This window comes from Trichechus manatus, unplaced genomic scaffold (assembly GCF_000243295.1).
Source record: "Trichechus manatus latirostris isolate Lorelei unplaced genomic scaffold, TriManLat1.0 scaffold00002, whole genome shotgun sequence".
Classification (NCBI taxonomy): Eukaryota; Metazoa; Chordata; class Mammalia; order Sirenia; family Trichechidae; genus Trichechus; species Trichechus manatus.
The window spans coordinates 21,232,234-21,238,929 of NW_004443938.1; the positions used below are offsets into that span (position 1 = coordinate 21,232,234).

The 6,696-nt window shown below is 34.9% G+C and overlaps 1 long non-coding RNA gene across 1 annotated transcript in view; it reads right to left on the reverse strand.

The window, feature by feature from the left end:
* Positions 1-2,499: 2,499 nt before the first annotated feature.
* Positions 2,500-6,696, reverse strand: part of LOC111820147 (uncharacterized) — a 21,952-nt gene continuing 17,755 nt past the window's right edge. The window contains exons 2-3 of the long non-coding RNA XR_002823688.1: positions 3,240-3,388; positions 2,500-3,095 (exon numbers count right to left, since the gene is read on the reverse strand). This is a non-coding gene — a long non-coding RNA (uncharacterized LOC111820147). The remainder of the gene's footprint in view (positions 3,096-3,239; positions 3,389-6,696) is intronic.

Genomic DNA, 6,696 nt, shown 5'->3' on the forward strand with positions numbered 1-6,696 from the left:
AGAGTTCCCATATGTCCCCCACTCCCGGAGTTTTTCCTGTTATGAACATTTTGCATTTGTGGTACATTTGCTATAATTAGTGAACCAATATTGGTACATTATTATTAACTAAAGCCCAGAGTTCGCATTGAAATACATAGTTTATATAGTAACTCTTTGTGTTGTACAATTCTATGGGTTTAGGCAAATGCATAATGTCATGTGTCCACTGTTACAGTATCATACAGAATAGTTTCACTGCCCTAAAAATGTCCTGTGCTCCACCTCTTCATCCCTCACCCCCTCCCCCTGTACCTTGGCAACCACTGATCTTTTTCCTGTCTCTATAATCTTGCTTTTTCCAGAATGTCATACAGTTGGAATCATATAGTATGTAGCTTTTTCAGAGAGGCTTCTTTCACTTAGCAATCTGCATATAAGATTCCTCCATGTCTTTTCATGGTTTGATAGCTCATTTCTGTCTGAAATACCCTTTTATAATTTTTATACCAAATAAGGACTGTAGCGTTTACATGTATTGTCCGTATTATTCTGTGATCCAAACCAATGGCATATTTGGCAAGTATTACACTTAAAGTAATTTTAAAATGTTGTCTCATGTCTTGAAATTGAACAAGTTTCTACATGTTAATACTTTTTTAAAAAATCACTTAACTGTTTTGCTGGGTTTGCCCTAGTGGGGGAAGAGAGAAGGACACGATTTAAAATTTAACCATAATATACAATGTGTTTCAAGGTGGGGCAATATGGAAAGAATATTACTAGATGGTTATACTTTAACAAAATGTAAACACACATACTCTCAGACCCAAATGTAGACAAGCATGCACATTGCAATGCACCAGGAATGCTGTACTTTAACAAATAATGGGTGATAGGCAATTTTTTTCTTAGAGGGTAAGTGCCCTATTTTGTGTGTGTGGCGGGGGGGGGGTCACATAAAATGATCTCATCTCACAAAAATCATTTTGTGAGAACCCATTCCAAATCAGTTTTTCTTGGGGGTGTGTCCTTGGCTGATTCTTTCTGTCCCTGCGCAACTTTTAATTTTCCTCCCACTCTACCTTTCTGGGAAGGTTCAAAGCAAGAGACTCCTTTCTCAACCCCATTGACTAAGTGCCTTTCAATTTTTATGAAATACGGGAATTTAAATACATATATTGCCGATTGACCCCCAGAAAAGATACAAATTTATACCCCTCCAATAGTATGTGAAAGTACATTTCTTTGCATGGTTGCAACTCTGAATATTATGAATCATTTTATCTTTGTCAGTCATTTTAGTGATAACATTTACTTTATTCTTGTTTTAGTTTGCTTTTCTTAGATTACTAGTGAGATGGAGCATCTTTCTCTATGCTTCTTGACATTTGTGTTCATCTTTAGAGTACTGATCATTTTAAACCTTTGCCTATTTTTAGATTAGAATGTTGTCTTTTTATTGTTTCACAGGAACATTTTGTCTGCCATTTATGTTGCTCATATTTTTCTTAATTTGATGTTTCTCTTTTAACTTTGTAGAACTTTTTACTGTGCTCAAGTTTTAATTTTTTATGAAATCAATCTTAAAAGCATAAACTTCATACTGTGGGAGACTGCAAAAACAGCTGTAGGTTTTTCCTCCTTCTTGTGCCCATGCCCTTTGCAATGTGACTTTGCTGCTCCCCCAGCAAGAGAAGGCACCTATTTCCCTGTCCCTTGAGTCTGGGCAGGACTGGGACCTTCAATGGCCAGTGGGATGTGGCCAAGGTGACGGTGTGCACCAAGATGCCTTGTAGATCTTTGCTGTCTTCTTGGAGCCTTACTACCGCCATGTGAAAAATCCAGGCTGGTTTGCTGGATGAGAAGACATATGGCCCAGTTGCCCTCACCTAGGCCAGTATCCAGCCAACCACCAGACGTGTGGGTAAAGCCGTTCTGGACAACCAGTCCACAGCCCACCGGCCAGCTGAGCACAGACTTATGTTGAGATCAGCCATGCCTGGCCCAGATCAGCAGAACTATCCAGATGATCTGTAACTGTGAACGATCATAAATGTTTATAGCTTTAAAGCACTGAATTTAGGGACAGTTTGCTACGAAGCAGTAAATAACTGATAAATCTATGTTGTCTTCTAATACTAAGCTTTTTGGGGTTGCTTTTGTCCCCATAAAAAAAAGTTTATGCATGGCATGAGGTAGTTAAGGGGGTCTTTATTTCTTTTACTAACTGTATAGCCAATTTTCTCAACACTATTTATGGAAATTCCTTGAACCACTTATTTGAAATGTCATTGTTTTCATTAACTAAATTCCCATATACACAAGGGTTTGCTTCTGAGCTCTCTAATATGTTCCACTGATTTATTTGCTTATTTCTGTGCCAATAACAATGTTCAGTTACTTAATTTTAGAGTATGACTTGATATCTAAGGGAATAATGCTGGATATCAATTTTTAGAATTGAAGGGGAGGCATATTGTGTTAAATACTTTTGTAGTCCACACAGAATCTGGCTAATGTTTGTGAACAGGGTGGTGATTGCAAAATATTTTTTAAAAGAGGAAACATTTGGTTTTCTATATTGTAATTCTGTGGCATTCAATATACTAGAAATAAATTTGGGGACCATGTGGTTTACAAAGATGACATTTACGGTCATTATCTCTTTTTATCCTCACAACTCTGAAAGGTATAAGGTTAGCAATCCCAGAAAGGCTACATCATGCTCAAGATGGAGGAAGAAGGAGGAGAAGAAGAAAGAGGAGGAGGAGAAAGGTAACATTTACTGACTGTTTACTTTGTGTCTGGCTTATACTAAACACTGTACTTGCTTCACCTTATTTAATTCTCTTAACAACTCTATGAGGAGGGTACGATTTTTATATTTATTTTTCAGAAGAGAAGGTGAGATTCAAGAGAAGTTAAGTAACTTGATTACAGTCATACAGTGAGCAATAGAATGAAAATTCTAAATACACATGAACACAGAAAAAAATAACAAGAATAACAAAACCCACAGAAATATACCTAAAGGTTAGCAGTTGTTTTCTTTGGATAGTGGGATCGTGACAATTTCCAATTTTTTCTTGATACTCTTTTTCTGTTCAACTTTTCTGCAAGAGGCATGTGTTATTTTAGTAAGCACAAACTATAAATGTAATAATACAGATAACTCCTAAAAAGATGGCACCTTTTAGTCATTGGAATCCAGCATGAATTCTCCAGTAAAATAGTGGATGGTTTTCTTTCTCACATACCTTGGACAGGGTCACTAAGGTTGAAGACAGGACCAACCACATATGAGTAATCTCCATTCTGCTTCTTCATTCTCTCCTACGTGCACTTTTCACTGATCCATCCTGCTCCTGCCTTGAATTCCACCTTTGCACGACTCTCTAATCCTCACCTTTAAAGGAATGCAAACAGATGAATGAAGAAACTTCATCCAAAGCAGCACTGGGTAATAAACAGCTGACAAAGGAGTTTGGAAGGTGTAGGAAACATTCATTTTGCCCCTTTTTCCTATTTCTGCTCCTCAGGCTCCTCCCTACTGCTAAATGTGACATGTGAAGGGTGTTGGTACTATCTGGCTATATTTGTTTTATTGTAATGGTCAAAAAATAAGGGTTAGATTGTGAATATAGGGACGGAATATAGGGACCTCTAATCAAATGGTAAAGAAGAACAGAACTTCTTGAAAATATGAGGAAATAGGGAAGAAACAATAATTTGACTGATCCAGGGGAAAAAAAGAAAAATAAAAGGAATAAAAAAGAAATAAACAACAAAAAAATTAAAATAAATGTCATACCAAATACTAAATCTGTTGCCATTGAGTCGATTTCGACTCACAGCAACCCTATAGGACAGAGTAGGGTTTCCAAGGAGTGGCTGGTGGATTTGAACTGCCAACCTTGAGTTAGCAGCTATTGCTCTTAACCACTGTACCACCAGGGATCTGAAATGTCATACAGCAGGATTAAAATTAAGTTTATTGGTTGTTTTTGTTGTTAGATGCTGTCGATTCTGTTCCAACTCATAGCAACCCGATGTACAACAGAAAGAAACACTGCCCGGTCGTGCGCCATCCTCACAATTGTTGTTATGTTTGAGCCCATTGTTGCAGCCACTGTGTCAATCCATCTTTGTGAGGGCCTTCCTCTTTCTCACTGACCCTCTACTTTACCAAGCATAATGGTAGTTCCATTAAATGTGAGTGGGCTGATTCTTCTATTAAAAGACAGACTAGGAGAGGTTTTTATTTGGTTTTTAGTTTGCTTCCAAAGACCAAACATCAAGTTTAGGAAAGGCAGAAAATAAAGGAATTAATAACTACGCATATAGCAAATATTAAAATTGCCACTCCTTATTTCCATCAAACAAGGTGAAATTTACGGTTAAAAGCACCAACGTTCAAGAGAAACATTAGAACATTGTGCCACAGTCTATGGCAGCAAATGTGAACATTTAGGAGAGATTGGTGGTTTTCTTTTTATCAGTGTACAAGCTACTTAGAAAACCTGGATAGATCAATTAAGGCTTAGGACTTCTTTCTAAGCAGTAAGAAAGACTCAGAAAGTTTAAATGAAAAGATAGACATATTTGACAATATAACAATTCAAATTCTTGTGTAGCCAAGAAAACAATTCAAATATTTGTGTGGCCAAGAAAAAGACAAATGATAACTAGAAAGAAAAGTTTGGAACATCTCTAAAAAAATAACATCAATCGCATATCAGGAGGAGCTCTAACAAACTGACAAAAAAAAGTTTTTAGGACTAAAAATGATTTTTAACCCTAATTTTAAAAAATGGGCAAAAAATGCAATGGATATGATAGGCAATTTGTAGAAGAGAATATCTAAATGGCCAATAACCATATTAAAAAAGCTGGTTAATCCTACTAGCAATCAGGGAGGGCACTTTATTGTCTTAACCCAACAGATAGATTATTAAAAATTAAAATATATATCTCACTCAGCATTAAGGCAGATCCAGGAAGAGATCACTATCATACACTGCTCGCGAGAGTGTAAATTGTTCTACCCTTTTTGGAAAGCAACCTGGCAAAACACACTAGATTAATTAAATTAATACACCCATAAATACTCCTGTACCTAAGAATCCAAGATGTATATACATATATGTTGAAGTATTACCCATACTGGCAAAACAGTACAAAAACCAGAAGTTCCATCAATAGAGAAATGGTTGAATAAAGACTGATACATCTATACATGGAATATTACATAGCTAATAAAATGAATACGTTTATCTATTGACCGAAAGAGAATTGCGCAAAGTACTGTTGAGCAAGGAAAGCAAGTTCCAAGTAATGATTTTTTTTTTTTTGCAAAATAAGCAATTGCAATAAAGATCTTATGTTTGTGTATATCCTTGATTATGATGATATACGTACTGAGAATAGAATGGAAAGAAACACATCAGGCTATTAGTTTTGGAAGAGTGAATGAGAAAAATTTTTAAAGGAAGTTTTTTTTTTTTAAGTAGAAAGAAAATAATTAGAAAAGGACACAAACAAGTATTACAAGTATATTTATTTTGATCTTGTCCATAATGGCAAACTTTTGGAAATCATCTAATATTTTAACTATAGGGTTTTGATTAACTAATTACGTACAGTTTACCAAATCTAATACTCTGTAGTCATAAAAATGATACATATAACCATAGTTATTTTCATAAAGAGCATTTAGAGTGTCTATTGTTTAGGTGAAAATCAATTTACAAAATAGCAAACATTTTATTTAAAACTCAGAGTCATAGAGGACTATCAGAAGCTACATAAAAATAACAAAGCCTATCAAAAATCAGCCACACTTTCACCCTAAATGGCATATTAATAAAAAAAATTTCAATTAAAGTCAGGCAATAAACAAAAGCATTCCTTTATATTGAGTTAATTCAATCTTGCCTTGTGGTTCTTGGAAATTCAGTAAGACAAGAAAATGAAACTCTAAGTATAAACACTGAAAACCAGCTCTTTCATGATAATATGATTGCACAGGTAGAAAAATCCAAGAGATTAATAATAGAAAGAAAAGTCCATTGGAATTAATAAGAAAATTGTGTTAGGTTGTTAGATTCAAGCTAAACATTCAAAAATCAATGGTTTCTCCCCACCCCCAATTCTATCAATAAGCACCTAGAAAGGAAATGAGGAAAACATCCCATTCACAATATTGACAGAACCCCTAAAACACTTAGGAATAACTTTAACAAGAAAGATATTGGATTCAAAGAAAACTATAAAATCTTATCAAAGGATATGAAAGAATTTCCAAAAAAGTAGAAAGAGGTTACGTATTCCTGGGTGGGAAATCTCATTATGATAAAAAATATTCTCTCAAAATTAATATGTAAACATAAGGTAATTCCAATTAGAATTCCATAAAGTGTTTAAATTTGATAAGAGGATCATAAAATTTGTACGGAAGCATAACTGCCTAAGGTTGGCCAGGATATTTTTAAATAATTGCCTTACCAAATATCAGAAACTTTAAAGCCATTGTAATCAAATTAGAATGTTATTCATACAGGAATAAATGTATAGAGCAGTGAGACAGAATTAAAAATCCAAAAATAAATCCCAGTATAGATCCTAACTTAGGTGAGATTTAAGTTTGGTAGGAAAGAATGAATTGTTTAATATGTTGTTGTTGTTAGATGCCGACGACTCTGTTCTGACTCATAG